The 17,509-nt window shown below is 42.3% G+C and overlaps 1 protein-coding gene across 4 annotated transcripts in view; it reads right to left on the bottom strand.

The window, feature by feature from the left end:
* Positions 1 to 17,509, bottom strand: part of PTPRJ (protein tyrosine phosphatase receptor type J) — a 78,576-nt gene that overhangs the window by 55,316 nt on the left and 5,751 nt on the right. The gene's annotated exons all lie outside the window — the stretch shown is intronic.

Raw genomic sequence — 17,509 nt, 5'->3', positions numbered from 1 at the left:
TTCCCCAACAGAACTCCCAACAGACTACACCAAGTGGCAATTTTTAACGCCCAGAAGCTGTAACTGTTCTGAGATGGATCCAAAAGTTCTGTGAAAACATGAAGACAAGAGTTACAACAGTCATTGATACCTTCATTTCTTTTTCTATACACACCCTTGTATTAAACTAACCTCTAAAGACTGGGGTGGAAAACTGAAGTGAAAAAGTGAAATAGAGAAGAACTTCTAAGTGTATATTCATATATCCAAAAGGAAGGAAAGTTTACTAAACATTCATAAGCAACACTGACATACTGAAAGCTAGAGCACATACCCCAAGCTGAATGACACAGTAAGAGCAGACTATGCCTTACTGTGCAGTTTAGGTTTTTCTTCATAAAGATTTGTAAGGAAAACATGTATCTTAATATTTAAGATTTCCTTAATATTTAAGGAAAACTAAGGAGTAGATTTACCCAGCTCTACAATTGCAGAGCTCAGTACACACATGCAGCTCTGATGAAATGAAGGAGAAGGAGAAGTAAGAGCCACTAGCCTCACCATTAGCACTGGTGAGGAGACAGGAAAGGACGTAGCAGTGCCTAAGTTCACATCACAGAATTGTGATTTCAGCCAAGTGGCTTCTTGCTGTCATTTACATCAGGGTTGTCTGCCATGAGGTCAGCTGGGCTGTACTTGGAAATAAGTGTTAGATGACGCATGGAGAGGTTGCAGAATTAGGAGAAGAATGAAGCACACAAAGCCTCCAAATTGAGAATAATCTTATATCTATATGTTTGGTATGTGAGAGCTTCTCTGTAGCTAACATGGTATGTACTCATTGCAATCCCTGGTTATTAATTCATATTAGAGAATACTGCATGAGCGGTACTACTTTCAAGGACTAAGGGGGGGCCAATCGGTTATTTGTAGGGAAATGCTGGGGGCTGTTGAGAACTTCTTTTGTTTAATGAGTAATAGTCCCTCCCCATGCCCTCCACAACTGAAAAGTCAAGGAAGAAAAGCAAACACTGAGTAAGGCTACCATTTTCCAGTTTGCCTGTGCTGCTTCTAGTTACTCATTAACTTTCACACATATTAACCAAACAATAAAAGAGAGACAGAAACTGGGTTGTTTCCCCTTCACCACCAAGAAGAAAATGAAGCAAATGGTAGATTTAGGAGAACCAAAATTGCTCAGGAGAGATGCATCCTTCCATGGACAACAGCAGTATAGCCCAACCCTAGCTGAAAACTCAATGATGGATCCTTACTATCACCATGGGACCACAGAGACAGCAAACACACAGTCCCTGAGCCAAAGTTTTATCTGAAAATTCCCATTCTGTAAGGCAGCCAGATATAACACATCAAGTGATGCTCAGAAAAAATAAAACCTAAAAAAAAAACAGGTCAGTGATGCTGGCCATCCATTTTAACAACTTCATAGCCAAAGTTCCTGCCATGTCTGCTTGAGAAGCTGGATTACAAAAAAACCCCAACCCAAACAAAAACTCAACACACGCCACAAAACACCAGTTAGCTGTAATTTCAAGCACCTGACCTATGAAAGTATTCTTGTCTGTTTGTAATGCAACCCGCTACATCCAAAGCAAGACCTCAAAAGCAGGTTTAAGGGAGACTATGCCAATGCATAGACTTTGACATTAGACAGATTTTAACTTCAGCAGCTCTCAGGATTTAGATTTTGCCCTAGGCAGTATGTGAGGCTCTACTGACAGCTGAGGGGAGACTCCATGAACAGTCCCACAGGTAAAAAGCCAGCTAATGGACAAGAGCAGCAGTACTGTGATGAGCTCCTGACATGAGGGAGAAAAGGAGTAGGTGCTCCTCCTCCACAAGGACTCTAAGCTGGTACAGGGTCAGCACCCACCTGAGAAAGATGCCAGCATCGCCACTGTCCAACAGCACCGGCATCCCTACAACTGCAATCAAGCAAAATCACAGCAGGTGCTAGAGGATTTCTCCCCATAAAAGGGCTTTCTTTCTATTAGCAATGAAAGATGAACAAAACCAAGACCACGAAGCACAACCCCCCCCTGTTGTGACCCCTAAAATGATGCACAGTCTACAAAAGACAAACTAAAATGGACAGAGCAATGGACCTTTCACTCCCCTTAATTCAATTCTCTCCTTTAAGTCAGTGCACTGTTATTACCCTAGCAGTGAGACTGTAACACTGAAGTTTTTCAGCTTGATGGTAAAATCATGTAGTGTCCATCCATCTCCAATAATAGCAATATTGAGACAATGAACTCTATTGAGGCATCTAATAAGGCAGATAGTCATTTGCATAGTACATTTTCTGTGACTCTCTGTAATACAACATCTCAAAGACTCAATTCAGACTATTCTCCTTTCCCACAGACATTTTAAAAAAAGGATTCTTTTACTAGAAAAAGAAACAATGACCCTTCCCATAATAGGGGAAAGCAAAAGATAGGATTTTCCTGCCTATGATGGGTGCACACTTTTGTCCGTGTATTTTTATTTTGTTGGGCTTGCCCCCTTTTTTTTTTTTTTTTTTAAACTCTATGTGCTTTTCATCTCTATTGTGGATTGAATACTCAGAAGTATATTTCTGATTGTGCTCTACCAGGCTTCTGAGCAGGAAGCACTTTGGGATTCCCACCCACCAGCCCAGGCAAATTTCATCTTTAATTCCTGTGCTGCAGTCTTTTCCTTCATGTCTCCACATACTCCTCTCCTATGTGACTCGCTGAATTATTATTTGCTGGACATACCACGGTTCTGTAGATATGCTAGCCTGCTTATAAGTCCTGAGTTTTAGGATGAGCTCTGCAATGTAGTATGTGGGTAAACTTGGCAAATCACTTCCTCTCCAACAGACTGTAATGGCCTGGAAGACGATGTACATGCATATAGTGTACACTGTGCCTCAAAGTTCAGCTCAAATAACATCTCCAAGTACTGCCGTATAGAAGCAGTAATGATTATGTCCTTCCTCTTCATAATTCTTCTGCTTTCTCCTCTTTCAGTAAATAATCCTGGACTTTGTCAGTGTTTTATTTAGCACAAGGAAGCACATCTATTATTCCTGGAGGTAATTAAGCTACCTCTACCTATACAGGAAGGACACACACTCACAATACCGCTTCAGTATACTAAAACAGCTCCTGTCTGCTCTGCCCTCTGTCCCTCAGCGTAGTCACAGGCAAGCTCCAGGAGATTTTTTCTAAATCCTCCATCCCATTCCCTCTGCCAGAGCCCACAAACGGAACAGTGGGAGGGAATACATATCCATAACTCATCACCCCAACTCCCAGCCTGTGATATGAACATTAATCCACCTTCAGCTGTGAACACAAGCTCTCTGCAGCCACCCCTGGCCAGGGTGCAGAGGAGACAGCCACTGAGCTACCAGGAAGCCCTCAGACGCTCCCCTGCCACATCCCACAAAACCAGTGACACACACTCTTCAGATGGGTCAGACATGAGAGTCTCCCTGCAGAAGACCGAGCCATAGCACTGCTCTTAGGTTAACCTTGGGCAACTTGATGTTGGGTCCCCATGAAAATGAAACTAGATGGCATCTTTTGCAAGTCAGAGAAGGTCAGCGGAAAGGGAGAAAAAGCTGCCACACAACAGCCCCAGTGAGGAATAGCCTTGCACTCTTTGTCCAAGTTTCTGATTTTATCAGATTATGCCACAGCGTTAACATTGTTTATGGCCCTATTTTGTGTCTGTGAATCACCCACTCCCAGAGACTCTTCCTCCACTCCAGTTTATAAATAGCACCATATACAGAACAGAGTTTGTGAAGAAAAGGAGACTTGCTGAAACAAAATAATGTATCTCGAGCTGACAAAAATCTTTCAAAAGCCTCTCTCTCATTTATTTATAGTGCTGGCTAGACAGGCAGATTCCCACATTTTGTAAACCCTGTAGGTCACTATCTCCATTGCTCATTCACAAACAATTCTGCTAACAAAAAAAAAAAAAAATCCCTCCGGTTACAACTGAACTTATTCCCCAGCACACTGCTTCTTGGCACATGGCTTTTGAAAAGAAAGGTTTTTAAATAAGCAATATTATGTATTTTTCCTATTTGAAGGCAACATATGCCTAGACTATGATAAGACAATACAACATTATTTATATATCTGGAGACATTCAGACTTCACAACCAACCTCTTGAAGCTTTATCAGTACGAGATAAGTCATCTTCTACCATGTCATAGCGGACTGTGACCTAAATTTCCATAGATTGTATTCTCAATTCCAAGAGTAAAACCCATCGAGGGTTTTTTAATTCCCTCTTTTCTCCAGGAACCATTTGCTTGCAGTGGGAAGTTCGCAGTGCTATCATCCAGATAACAAAGCAGACAAAGAGATATGTGACCAAAAGCTTCAGAGAACAGTTTCCTGGAGCCCGAATACACATGACACCTTGTTGAGCCAACACATAACCAGCCATAGCCCCTGGGACCCAAACAAGCAGAGCCTGGGTATTAGAGAAACCCCAATTCCCCACCAGATGGGATGGATGGAAAGTGAGCTACCAGGCTCCACTTTGGCAAGGAAAATCTTCAATGCTGGTGCTGAACCCCAGGCAACTCATCCCATCTTTCCATCCCCACACTCGGACATATTTGCAACACATCAACTTGACACCAGAGAAGGATCTGGACCAGATACATGCCAGCCTAGTAAGGGACTGCTGAGCTCATAAATGCCCACATGAAACCCACACTTGCAAATATACACCACTACAACGTCCCCACCAGTTGCCCAGCCCTGTTTACCAGGCAGCCACATCAACACTAGTGATGCTGGGGCTGGAAGAAGCCCTTGATTTTTTTCACCCATCGCAGAGATGTGGGTACACAAAAGGCCTGTGAAAAGACATCCTGCCCAGATCGATTTAACAGAAACAGAAGAGCCACTGAAATAACACTGACACGTTCTATTGATAAAATTCCTTCTAAGTGCCTAAGGTGAAAGCATTCAAGTACTTCTCTATTCGATTCACCAATTTTTCCCCCTGCAATTAATCACATGGTTATTTGTCCAGCTAATGGTTCCTTAATCAGTCGTAGAAGTTAAAACCTGCTATAATAAGGCTCTTCTTTAAACACAAAGGATGAGTAAAACCGTGCACTCAAATGCATATTTCGGGAACAGTTAAATGTACTAATATTGTGGTGGTTCTTTGTTATTTTGTAGACTCAACAAAAATCAACTGTTTATAATCTTAATAAAAAAGGAAAATACTAGTGCCTGGAAAATATCACACTAAGTCTGGACATCATTTAAGCCAAGTACATGTCTTTTCTTTTTAATTCTCCTACTGCTTATCTCAATGCACAGTTCCTTTTCCTTTAGCTTCTCTCAAACAATACTTGATACTAAACAAATAGAACTAAATACCAAAATAAATTATTTCTCACTAAAGGCTCATTTCTTCTCTCCTGTTCTACATTCACAAATATATACGTGTGTGTATACACAGTCACATAGATACATACACGCGTATATACTTGAACTGGCTAATGCTACTAAGAGTATCCTATTACCTTGTAGTTATACAAAAGCTGACTAGTATTAAACATGACTTTCTGACAGAAAGAGAAAACAAGAGTAGGGTCCTCTTGCAGTTAGATAGCAGCACTGAAATTCAGAAAGTCTGAGCTGTGTGTCATCAGTTCACCGCATTACTTCAGACCCTCATGCCTTGTTCTCCACGTTTACGAACAGAAGCTTTCCCAGGGGCTTCAATACATTGGTCCTCATTATTACTCTGAAATACTGACCAAAGGACTTACAGAAGTAATATTTAACTTACCATAATCTCTTTCCCTATAAAGAATGCGTTTGTAATCACAATATTTGGTAACATGTCTGATCAACACAGAGGGAACTATGAGATCATAAAATAGGACCGTGACATGATAACAACGATGGGGATCTCCCACGTACATTCTCACTTAGGCACACAAAGGGGAAACAACTCAAAATCAGGGAGGAAAAAGAAATTTAATTAGAGCCGACTGAAAACTGAGGCATATGGTTCACAGGAATTTTTGCTTTCAATTAAAACACCCTCCTCCTCCTCGGCAAACTAAATAAATACAAATTAAAATAAACCATTCTGTAACATGTATATGCAAAAATGAAGACAAGCATGACAGAAAAATTTGGGTGGAAGCTGCACCATATACCATGCGCAATTACAATCCAAGTTCTGCAACAAATACTCTTTTGTCACTATACTACACAGGCATTTATTCCTCCCCACCATCACTGCATGTAACTATCCATTTCCCCCACATTACTAAAACCTATTCCACCCACATACCTAAAATTTGACTTGAGGTGTGGGCAGAAAAGGAAAGGAGGAGAGAGAAAGGTGTAAAGAACAGGACTGAATTTTAGAAATAGACTTTTTAAAAGAGAAATCATACTCTGAAGTTTCATATTGATAAAAATGCTAATACATGAAAACAGCCATGTTTCTAAAATAATATATAACAGGGAACAGCGTAAAAGATGAGGCCTTTAGGGAAGGATTTGCAATCAAAATGACTGACAAATTGCAATTATGAAGATACAGAGAAGACTTAAGAAAACTGGATACATTTGATTTAGAAACTAGTAGATCGCTATAAGAAAGACCATCCACACTTGCATTAAGAAAACTCAAAGATTTTACAGAATGGGTGGAGCTTTCACCTAATTTAAGTTATAACAGGATTAGTTGGCCCAGAGAGGGAGAATTTAGGGAGGAAAGGTTACAACACTGGGCTCTGGCACAGCTCTGCTGGGGCAGCCCCTCCCAGCTGCACTCACAAGACTTCACCAAAGCATCACCACAGGTGACTGCTATAACGGAGGACGCCCACTCACACTGTGCATCCAAAACCACAGAGCTTGGCTGGGGACAAATGCCTGCAGCAAGACGAGACAGAGAAGTAGGGGGAGCAGTTTTGTATGAAAGGGAGGAAGGCATCGATGCTCTGAAAATCAAGGCCAACTAGTTAAATGATAAGTCTGAATGGTAATAGCACAGGGTGTAATGTGACATTGCCCAGGGTTTCCTAACAGAAGACCCCTTTTCATTTGCTTGTAGCTTACCCCAAGTGCTTCAATTTGGAGGGAAATTTTTAAGACTACATGCCAGCATCTGACTAAATATGTACTTAATTATGAAATCACAGAATCACAGAATCATATAGGTTGGAAAAGACCTTTAAGATCATCGAGTCCAACCATAAACCTAATACTGCCAAAACCACCACTACACCATGTCTCTAAGCACCTCATCCAAACGTCCTTTAAATACCTCCAGGGATGGCGACTCAACCACTTCCCTGGGCAGCCTGTTCCAAGGCTTGATAACCCTCTCGGTGAAGAAAAATTTCCTAATATCCAGTCTAAACCTCCCCTGGCGCAACTTGAGGCCATTTCCTCTTGTCCTATCACTTGTTACCTGGGAGAAGAGACCGACCCCCACCTCTCTCCAACCTCCTTTCAGGTAGTTGTAGAGAGCAACAAGGTCTCCCCTCAGCCTCCTTTTCTCCAGGCTAAACAGTCCCAGCTCCCTCAGCTGCTCCTCATAAGACTTCTGCTCCAGACCCTTCACCAGCTTCGTTGCCCTTCTCTGCACATGCTCCAGTACCTCAATATCCCTCTTGTAGTGGGGGGCCCAAAACTGAACACAGTATTCGAGGTTGCAGCCAAAATGCTTCAAAACATTGAGAAAATTAGAATGAGGGAAAACACGTTGCTGTGCCATTACTAAACACCCCAGTGATCTTTTTTCCTTCTTATGGTCTGGCAAGAAAGGGACTTCCCCCAATGCCTTCAGTCCTCCCATCACTAAGGTAGCCTTTGCTATCACTGGGAAAAACTTACTTACATCAGAAACACCTGGGATATCAAAATAAAAAGTACTAATTGACTGGTGCCTACTGGAGCCTTTGCAGAACTGGAACAGAGGGGAATAAACACAACATAAAGCTACTTAAAGAACAACTAAGCTAAATCAAGCACTGAAAGATGCTCCGTAAGCAACCCTAACCATCCTATACATGGAAGGAGAGGGAGACGGGGAAAGAGGAAGGACAGGGGAAAAGTTAGGTGAAATAACCAGAAGATCCATGTAAGAAAGGTGCATGGGAAGGCAGGGAAAGGGGAGCAGGGAGCTGGCAGGATAGCACAGCAGGAGGTGGAGGCTCTACCAGTCAGGGGTGCATTGCCATGGTACCTGAGTATGGCAGGCCCTGCAATGAATGGTACCCAGGCTCAGCCCAGGGTTAGGATCACCAGCCATATCCATAGTAACGAGGTAGGTCCAAGGTCAAGCCACGAAGTTGATCCTATGGGACAGGATCCAGGTCAGCAGGGCACCCAGTGGGCCACCTTACCAGGTACCCTCTCAGCCGCAATGCCCCCACAACCCAGTTGGGCAGGTTCTCACCTCAGGTTGAAAGCTGCGCCAAAATCAAAGGCAGGGAAGACACTTCTTGGCAAGGCTGTATAGGGGGAGCTGCACAGGGACATCCTTCATCTTCATCGCAAAACACACCCAGGTAAGCTGAAGCTTTTCCAACAGCTCCCTCTGATGAGGGGGCTGGCACTGAGCGCAGGCAGCTAAACATGGTGAGGGGGAGAGAGTGCGTGCTCTGGGCCCTGCCTCCATCCTTTGGAAAGGACAGTCAAATGAGCAGCTTTAATTCCGACACTTCCTAGCTTTTCAGAGATGGATTTTGCAGCTGCAGAAATGTTCCCTAAATACAGACTGTGTGTTTGCACATATGCATGCTTAAAATAACATTCAGGCATTTCAGAACAGAGACTGCCTTCCTATGCATTTTCACAACTACAAGCAAGGTAACCCTACTCTTAGCTAGGGAGCTTTTAGCAATACCCTGAAGTATATATATAAGCAAACAGTAATACCTATCACATCCTCCCCTCAATAGTGGTAACCGTAGAGACTGGAGACTTTGCTACTGTGTAGTGCAGCAGATGAATCAGGCAGGCTCACTCCTCCTTAAGCTCTCAGATGATCATGGTTTTGACCATCAGCAAACACTGATTATCATCACCTCATAACCAGCATACAGCTGGTAACCTCACATAGCAAGAGCCTGCAAGTTCAACACTAGCTGTCTAGAAATGCCTTCTATCACTCTTAAGCAGTATCCAAATTACAGGGGACAGTGTCATATTATCACAGCTGTCGAGTGTGCAAAGGTCTGTGGGTGGGGGGTGAATTTTACCTTTCTCTCATTTCAGGAAAGGATGTCTCATCCCAACAGGATCTAATTAAAAAGGAGACAGCGGACTGGTCAGTTTTATTTCAGAGATGAATACAGTTCAGCTCTACGTAATGCACCAGCACATACTTGGGCACTGCTTCAACAGTTGATATGCGCTATTAACTTACATAGGCTGCAGCAGTCTTGCTCCTCATGTACACTCTGTGTTTACTCATCATCCTCCCCCACCAACCTACTTCCTTTTCCTTAGAAACTTGTCTTTGCTTTTGGTTTCATAGAGATGGACATGATGAAAGAATGCTTACGCCCCAAACTCAATTAGCCTTTCGTACACTTGCTTTTCCATGTCCTCCTCAGCTGCACCCATGCATGGTTCTCATTTAGCTCCCTTCATTGCACTAAAGCAGGGATAGGAACATCTCAAATTAGAGTCCTCCAAACACCACCCAATACATACAAGCTAGACTGCCCACAAGACTATGGGACATCCAGAAACAAACTGTGGGTTTTCTTCCTCAGCAGAAAAGAAGCATTTGCTGCGCAAAGGCAACAACCGGGTTTGTTTCAGTTATGTACAATACACACAGTTTGGAGCTTGAACAGTCTCATGGTAGCCATTTACAAAGCAGACATTTTACTAGCATACTGATTTTTGCACCATTTCAATATAATGGGTGTTATCTTTAGCCCTGATTTCTCAACAGGATCTGCACAGCCACGTACCATCCCTTCATAAAGTCAGAGGCACAGTTTTCTCCCTAGCATCCCGATCCCTCTCACTGCCCCCACTTCCTCCAAGTAGCTGTTTCACAACTCGGACTTGCTTCATGACATGCCGAGCATCCAAGATGAAATTCGTGGCCCTGCTAAATGTCTGCCAAGGTTTTGTACTGCCTCAGTCACGCTCCTACCCCCTTTTCCCAAGCATTCAAGCAGTTTACCACAGGCTGCCCTGTGTCTAGAGGTGAATGTCTATCTCACAGCACAAGAAACCCTTCCCCATCTGTGCCTGATGTAAGGAATGCCTTTCCTATCTACAAACCCACCAAGAATTAACCAATTCACTTCAAGAAGAAAGGGACGAGACCCCACAACCCAGCTTTTGTCTGATTTATAACCCATTCATGACCAAAAAGGAATACTGTATTCACAAAATACAGGAAGCTGTGCAAGGGAAGCTTTTTTCCCTTCCAGCTCTCATTTTTGACACAGTTTGTGAGCAGAAGTGAATCCTGGTGGAGACAAATGTGGTGGGGCACTATGTTGACTTCCTACATGCACCTGGCGACTGAGAAAGATTTCTTTTTTGAAGTCATTGCCAGAGGTCCTAACCCCATTAAGACTCCTTAGTACTAGCCATGTGCAAGCGCACAACGTCCCATAGCATTTACAACCTTCAGGTCACAAAACACAACTGGTGCAACAAGGGGGAGGAAAGCGTGAAGGGAAGATATGAGGGGTGGCAGGTGAGCAGCTCCTGTGTCCTCAGACAAATCTTGACAGCAAACCTACTGCGAGTCCTAAAACTTCTCAGTCATTAACTTAATCTTCAAAACTCTAGCAGGATTTCAGAAGTCCTACAGACTCCTTGGAAGATGGAGCAGCAAACACCTGACTTGAAGAAAGCAAAAAGTAAGAGGCCTTTGCTCAAAAGGGAAACTGAAGTCTGGCAGTATCTTATCTCCTATCTTTTCTACACATTTCTACAGGAGGACAAAAAATGTTCAGCTGACCAGTTTTCCCTGCAAATCTCAGATTAACACAGCTGGAATATGATAGTAGTGACAAGTAGTGACAAGTAGCCATGACTCTGAATAAACATCTGCACATGAGATATTTGCTTTCTTTTTCATCTCCCCTTTTTTTTTAAAAAAAAAAAATCATTCAGAAGAGAGCAGAAGCAACTAGGGTAGCCAATTTGCAGGAACAGGAGTTCCAGGGACTCGCATCATCTGCAGCAACTGGTCATTAGCAGAGCTGGGCATTGCAACTTATTCTTCTTCTTACCTTGAAGAGGAACTGGAAAATAAATAAAAAGTAGCAACTGTGTGAGCTGTCATGAATAGCTTTAAACTTAGGCATAGGAAGAATCACTGCACACACTGCTTACAAGCCAAACCATAAATGCACTGCACAGAATTTTGCACGTAAGCATAACCTATGGGGCACAGTGCAGGTTATCAGAAATGACCTTCTGTCTGGTAACAGCACAGCAAGCAGGCAATGGGTTTGCTAGGATGGAACAGTGGCTGCTCTGTGAATCACCCAGAACTGCTGCTGGAGAAACAGCAGTCCCTTCCTGCAAGTCAAAAAACAGAACAGTGCACGTGAATGAAAAGGAGAAATGGGGTTTTTTAGTAACCTGCTCAAACTTTCAGAAATTTAAAAGAGAACTATTTCATTTGCACCTCTTACATGAAGTCCTAACCAATTTCACCATAAAGAGAACTAGGCTCCATTACCAGGAGATTGCTGGGGTGGAGAAGAGGGAAAAGTACGCTCTGCAGTGAATAATTACCAGCTCTGGCCTTCTGCTCACTCCTCCCGCAGTGTTATGCTTCGTACACTGAACCAGGAAATAGTTGAACAGATATATTTAAAAGTATGAAGACTGAGTCAGAAGACAATAGTTAAATACCAGTTAAACCACATACCACAGGTCTGTCTTGTAGTACTGGGAAATGAGTACTGCTTAAGGCTGTTCCAGATATTGCATCCACCTGCAAATATTTGCTGCTGGCTAGAGCTCAGCATATATACTCTCACTAGCAGTGTCAGTACTTTGCAAAATATTGCAGACAAGAAAGAAAATAAAGTTAGCTTAATACAAAGTACAATAAACTAATTACATGCTTTAGTAATCGAAAGCATATAATGCCTGGTTGGGGGGATTTTTTTAATTTTTTTTTTTTTTAAATGCAGGTTATATGATTATAAAGTTAGTTAAGGATAGAGCTGCTTTTTTCAAGCATTTTAAGCTTTCAATTTCATGAATATAGAGAGTTAATTATTAGTTTCTTTAATGTGGATCTTTTACTATGAGTGTATAGCACAGATCAGAAATTACAATGTCACAGAGGAATCAGGCACACACTCACAATAAAAGCACAGAAGCAATTACACTTTCATTACATAGTCTCAAATCCACATTAAAAAAATACATTGTGTTAAGACATTTATATTTTAGATCAACTACCTTTCAGCAATAATGAAAAATCATTATAGCTGGCGAAAGAGACGACAAGATGATGAAAATGTACTGACATGGTGCTGGAGGACATTCGCCATTAAAGTCTTATCTTATGAAGAAACAGCTAAACACTTTATAACAATATTTCATCTGTAACTGTTAAGCTGGAGATGTCTGTTTCCAAATGGATTCAGCACATAAAATAAATATTTTTATTTGCTTCTGTTAGCTGGCTAGCTTTTTTATTTGTGACTATCTCCTAGAAATTTTAACTTCTCCAAATGCAAGTCCTTGATAAATTACAGACAAAGGAAAGTTTTCTTTCCTTTAATAGGGACAAAGGAGAGTATTGTTAAGATGTATTATATACATACAATTACCTGCATTGTTATGGAGATTAAAGGACAAAGGGCTAACAGATCTAATTCCAGATCTTACAGCCTTGTCCTTTCCCATAATTATGTCTTAAAATTGGATTTCAGTTAACACATTCACAATACCAATATCTACCAAGGCTTTGCATGTACTTGGAGATAGTTTCAAGTATTTTAACATGGATGCAGCAATACATTTAATTAATCATTGATCATTCAAGTGAACACATTCCATTTAGTAGCACCAATAAAGTGCATTTTTTCAGTTGGTTGTATGAAGAGTCTTAAAACTAGTACAAGGTTCATTAGAAAGAATAACTGGCTAGTCTATTAGTCACTTTAAAAAAAAAAAGCACAAAACAAACTTTCACAAAAATCTTCCCTTTTTTTTTTTTCTTCCATCTGAGAAATATTTCCCGAAATAGGATTTTCAACTGCAGAGAGATACTGAAAAAAGAAAAAGGAAGTATTTTCATTCTGCAGATGTTAATGCTGCCCCTTTATCTCATGTGAGAGTATGTCAGCCTCCTTTCTTCAGCTGTCAGATACAACTTCTATTGGAAACTCTGAGTTTAAAATACCAGGCCTGTGCCTTTAGCTGGCATAGTATGCCAGCTAAAAAGGCCAGATCCTGACCTCAAAGCTGAGCTGCTTATTTCTCCCTGGTGTCCAGCTACATGGAACCAGACCCTAGAGATGAATTCCCCTCAAAGAATTATGCAAACTGAACCAAAGATAATGAACTTCCCCAAAGAAAGAGCTTCCCCCCCCCCCCCCCCCCCTTTCAGTTTTGTTGAAGATACACATTTACAAAGACTGTGGGAAGGAAATTGTGGCTATACTTCTTGTATTTCTCCTTTACAAAAAAAAGTATAAATCCATAGAAGGTGAAACCATCAAAGACTCGTTAACCAGGCACAGGCTACTTTTCAAAAAAAAAAAAAAAAAAAAAATTGCATCGAAATTGACCAGAACAGGTACGTTTTTATTGGTATTGAACTCCAAGCCTAGTATTAGAAGAAGTGGCTGATCCTGCAAGCAGACTGAAAGAACACTAGAATTTAGAAAGCATAATTATATAGCAGGAAAACTATCAATTCCCCAAATCCAAATTTGGTTATAAATGGGTGATTATAATATTTGCAGCATCAAGAAGACATTAGAATTCCCATATCTGCTTTCACTGGAGAAAAATAATTAAAGAAAACAAAATTTGATGACCTAAAAGGACCCTACCAATTTATCACCGTTCATTTTATTTTTCCCTTGGTTTGAGGCATTTATAAGTATATAAAGTTCCTGCAGAATCAGAGAAAACAACTGACCGTCATCACAAAAGGAGGAAAACCCTAAATTCCCTTATTAACACAATATAATTTTGCATATGTAAATTTGATGTCAGCCACAAGCACCCATTTTTTCCCTTCACACTAGTTTTCATAGTAAGTCACATTTTAATGTTTAAAAAGTACACTGAAACCGTGGCATGGCTAATATTGTAATAAAACCACTGGCAAGGCTGACTCAATCTCTTTTGATAGTTCCACACTGCTACTTTCTTCTACAGTGAAACTACTAACATGCGTTTCTTTCACTTGAATCCCAGAGGGTAATGGTGGAAGCCCTTCTCTTTCTCAGTAAAAGCTACATTTTGGTCTCAGAGAGAAGTCATTTGCCCCAAATCCTCGCCAGCATAGAAAACTGGTCCCCCTTCCAATCAGGGCTATTCTTCCTGTTTCAGATGTTGGTAGTGGTGGAGGCCTCTTCTATTTTCAGCTGGACACTATTTACCACTCTAGCATCCTCCCTGCCCTTTCCACTTCAAAATGCATAGGCCACCTTGCACAAAGACAAGCAGCAGGGCAAGTTTAGACAAATAAAGACAAAGATGCGATCCCTCTTACTATGAATTCAGACAGTAACTAACAAGTCATCTGTCCTTGAGCTGATACAGGCTGCAGCCAGATGAAGCTAACTGAATGAACTCTTGCAATTCTCCCCTTTGCCCCTCTGTATCATGACATCTTTGGCAAGATTAAGTTCAAAGTTTCAAGGGAATACTCTGGGAATCAGTTGGCTGAGCTGCTTTGGGCATGAGGAAACCCTGGGGAGGACAGGCAGCAAAAAGAAGCAACCTCCATTTATGTGCTGGGACTACTGATATTGCAGGCACAACAAGCACTAGAGGGAGGCAGCAGGAAGCTTCCATGGTTGGTAATATCACAGATGGTCCCATGCTTTGCTGCATATGGAGGCTGGCTTGCCCCAAAATGAAGCTGCACCTTTCTCTGGCCATGGTCTGCTGCCCCGTCCCTTGCAACATCCTCCTGTCTGGTGAGGCAATATAGCGCTCCCAAGCCAGCCCTCTGGCTGGGCACCCACCTGCCCTTTGCATGGCTCTCTCCTTATTTCCAGGGACAGAGTTGGTAGAAATTGTAATGTGAAAATGAGGACTCAAAAGCAGGTATGTAGAAATAGACTTGCCAGCAGTGACCTGTTCATGTGTGTATATAAGAAAATAAACAAGGAAGCTTATTAAAAATGCTCTAACTTAAGAGAATCCAAGTGCACAAGAGGAAACAATAAGAGAAAGCTCAGTCTAAGCTCCATGATGGGGAATGCAGAAACAAGTGTCACCGGCATTCCTGGGAGAAAACACACTCCAGAGCCATCTCCCACTGCAGAGATGAGCCATCAGCAAACAGAACAAGACGTATAACATCATAACCTTGGCTAGGAGTCTTCATAGAGATATGTAGAGTACCCTATCTTACCACCCATCTACCAAGACATCCTAAAACCATGAATGATTCATCTTGATACACTCTATTTAAACAAAACAAAACAAAAAAATCCCACTGAACTAGTAAAAGCAGAGGCTTTAAAATATGCATTTAAACCTGTCAGAACATGCCAAGCTACGATCCCCCAATAACCAAGGACAGGCTGGGCTTCTACAAAGCTGGTTTGCACAAATATCCCTGCTTTAGGGAGCACTCCCGTTCAGGCTAGGTTCAACCCAACTCCTTGCAAGCTGGCAGACAAAAAAACCCCAATCAAAATATTGCCAAAAGGAAGTAAGGAATTAAGCTGAGAATGCACCTAATCACAGAGCCAGCTGTGTTTTAGATACAAACTATAAAATCCTAACAAGGAAAAGCTCCCAGGCACTTAAGTCCCTCCTCTCACCTGGGCTGTGATGGGAGAGAGGGCTCCAGCACCTTCGGGCACAGAAGAGACCCACTCACAGAGCCAGGACCAGATGTCACCCTCGCCCTTTCTCAAACACTCACAGCCTCCAACATGGATACACTAAGAGACTGCATCCGCTTACCAGGCTGCGACAGACTGTAATTTACAATAAAGCTCCGGACCTGATGTTCAAGTCTTTACTTGATGATTTTGTAGTCTCAGAAGCAGAAATTGCTTACCTTCAATGGGGGAAATACGGGTGAAGTTCACACAAATTATTCCTTATACTCAATCCCTGGCCCATATGGTGCACAGTAAACAGAAAACAGTACTACAGTATGTAGATGGCATTCTCCTGGGTTGGGGAGATGGGTCGGGGCAATCCTCGGTTTCAGTACAGGCTGGGGGATGATGTAATCGAGAGCAGCACTGCAGAAAAGGACTTGGGGGTACAGATGGACAAAAAGCTGGACATGAGCCAACAATGTGCACTTGCAGCCCAGAAGGCCAACCGTATCCTGGGCTGCATCAAAAGAAGCATGGCCAGCAGGTTGAGGGAGGTGATTCTGCCCCTCTACTCTGCTCTGGTGAGACCCCACCTGGAGTACTGCCTCCAGCTCTGGAGCCCTCAGCACAGGAAAGACACGGACCTGTTGGAGCAGGTCCAGAGGAGGGCCACAAAAATGATCCGAGGGCTGGAGCACCTCTCCTACGAGGACAGGCTGAGAGAGTTGGGGTTGTTGAGCCTGGAGAAGAGAAGGCTGCGGGGAGACCTTAGAGCAGCCTTCCAGTACTTAAAGGGGGCCTCTAGGAAAGACAGGGATAGACTTTTTAGCAAGGCCTGTCGTGACAGGGCAAGGAGCAATGGTTTTAAACTAAGGGAGGGCAGGTTTAGATTGGATTTAAGAAAGACATTTTTGACAAGGAGGGTGGTGAGGCACTGGAACAGGTTGCCCAGAGAGGTAGTGGAGGCCCCATCCCTGGAAACATTCAAGGTCAGGTTGGATGGGGCTCTGAGCAACCTGATCTAGTTAAAGATGTCCCTGCTCTTGCAGGGGGGTTGGACTAGATGACCTGTAAAGGTCCCTTCCAATCCAAAGCATTCTCTGATTCTATGATTCCTGCACACCACAAAGCCCAACCAATCAACCAAAAAACCATGAAGTCTTCCAATAAACATAACACCCAACCCAACATTTAAAAAAACCCCCCACATTCTAAAGCCTAAAGTAGAACCCCAGATGCAGTACACAAGAAAAACTCTGCATGCATTAGGAACTTACCAATGACATACTAGATATTTATTTTACTTGTTTAGTTTGGCTAAAACTGTGCAAAACAATGAGAAAAGTCAGAAGTGTACCTAACAAATGTGAGGTACAAGAAGAATAGGAAAAGGAAACCAAGAACAAGCAGATATGCGGCACTGGAGAGAAAGGGATTTCTAAGCATTGGCTAGAAGAGCTTAAATCCTTCCAGTGGTCCCTTCTCCTCCCTAAAGCAGGACC

The sequence above is a fragment of the Mycteria americana genome, chromosome 5, assembly GCF_035582795.1.
Source record: "Mycteria americana isolate JAX WOST 10 ecotype Jacksonville Zoo and Gardens chromosome 5, USCA_MyAme_1.0, whole genome shotgun sequence".
In the NCBI taxonomy this organism is placed as follows: domain Eukaryota; kingdom Metazoa; phylum Chordata; class Aves; order Ciconiiformes; family Ciconiidae; genus Mycteria; species Mycteria americana.
Note: the sequence above shows the minus strand (reverse complement) of the source record. Positions and strands in the feature narration are given on the sequence as shown.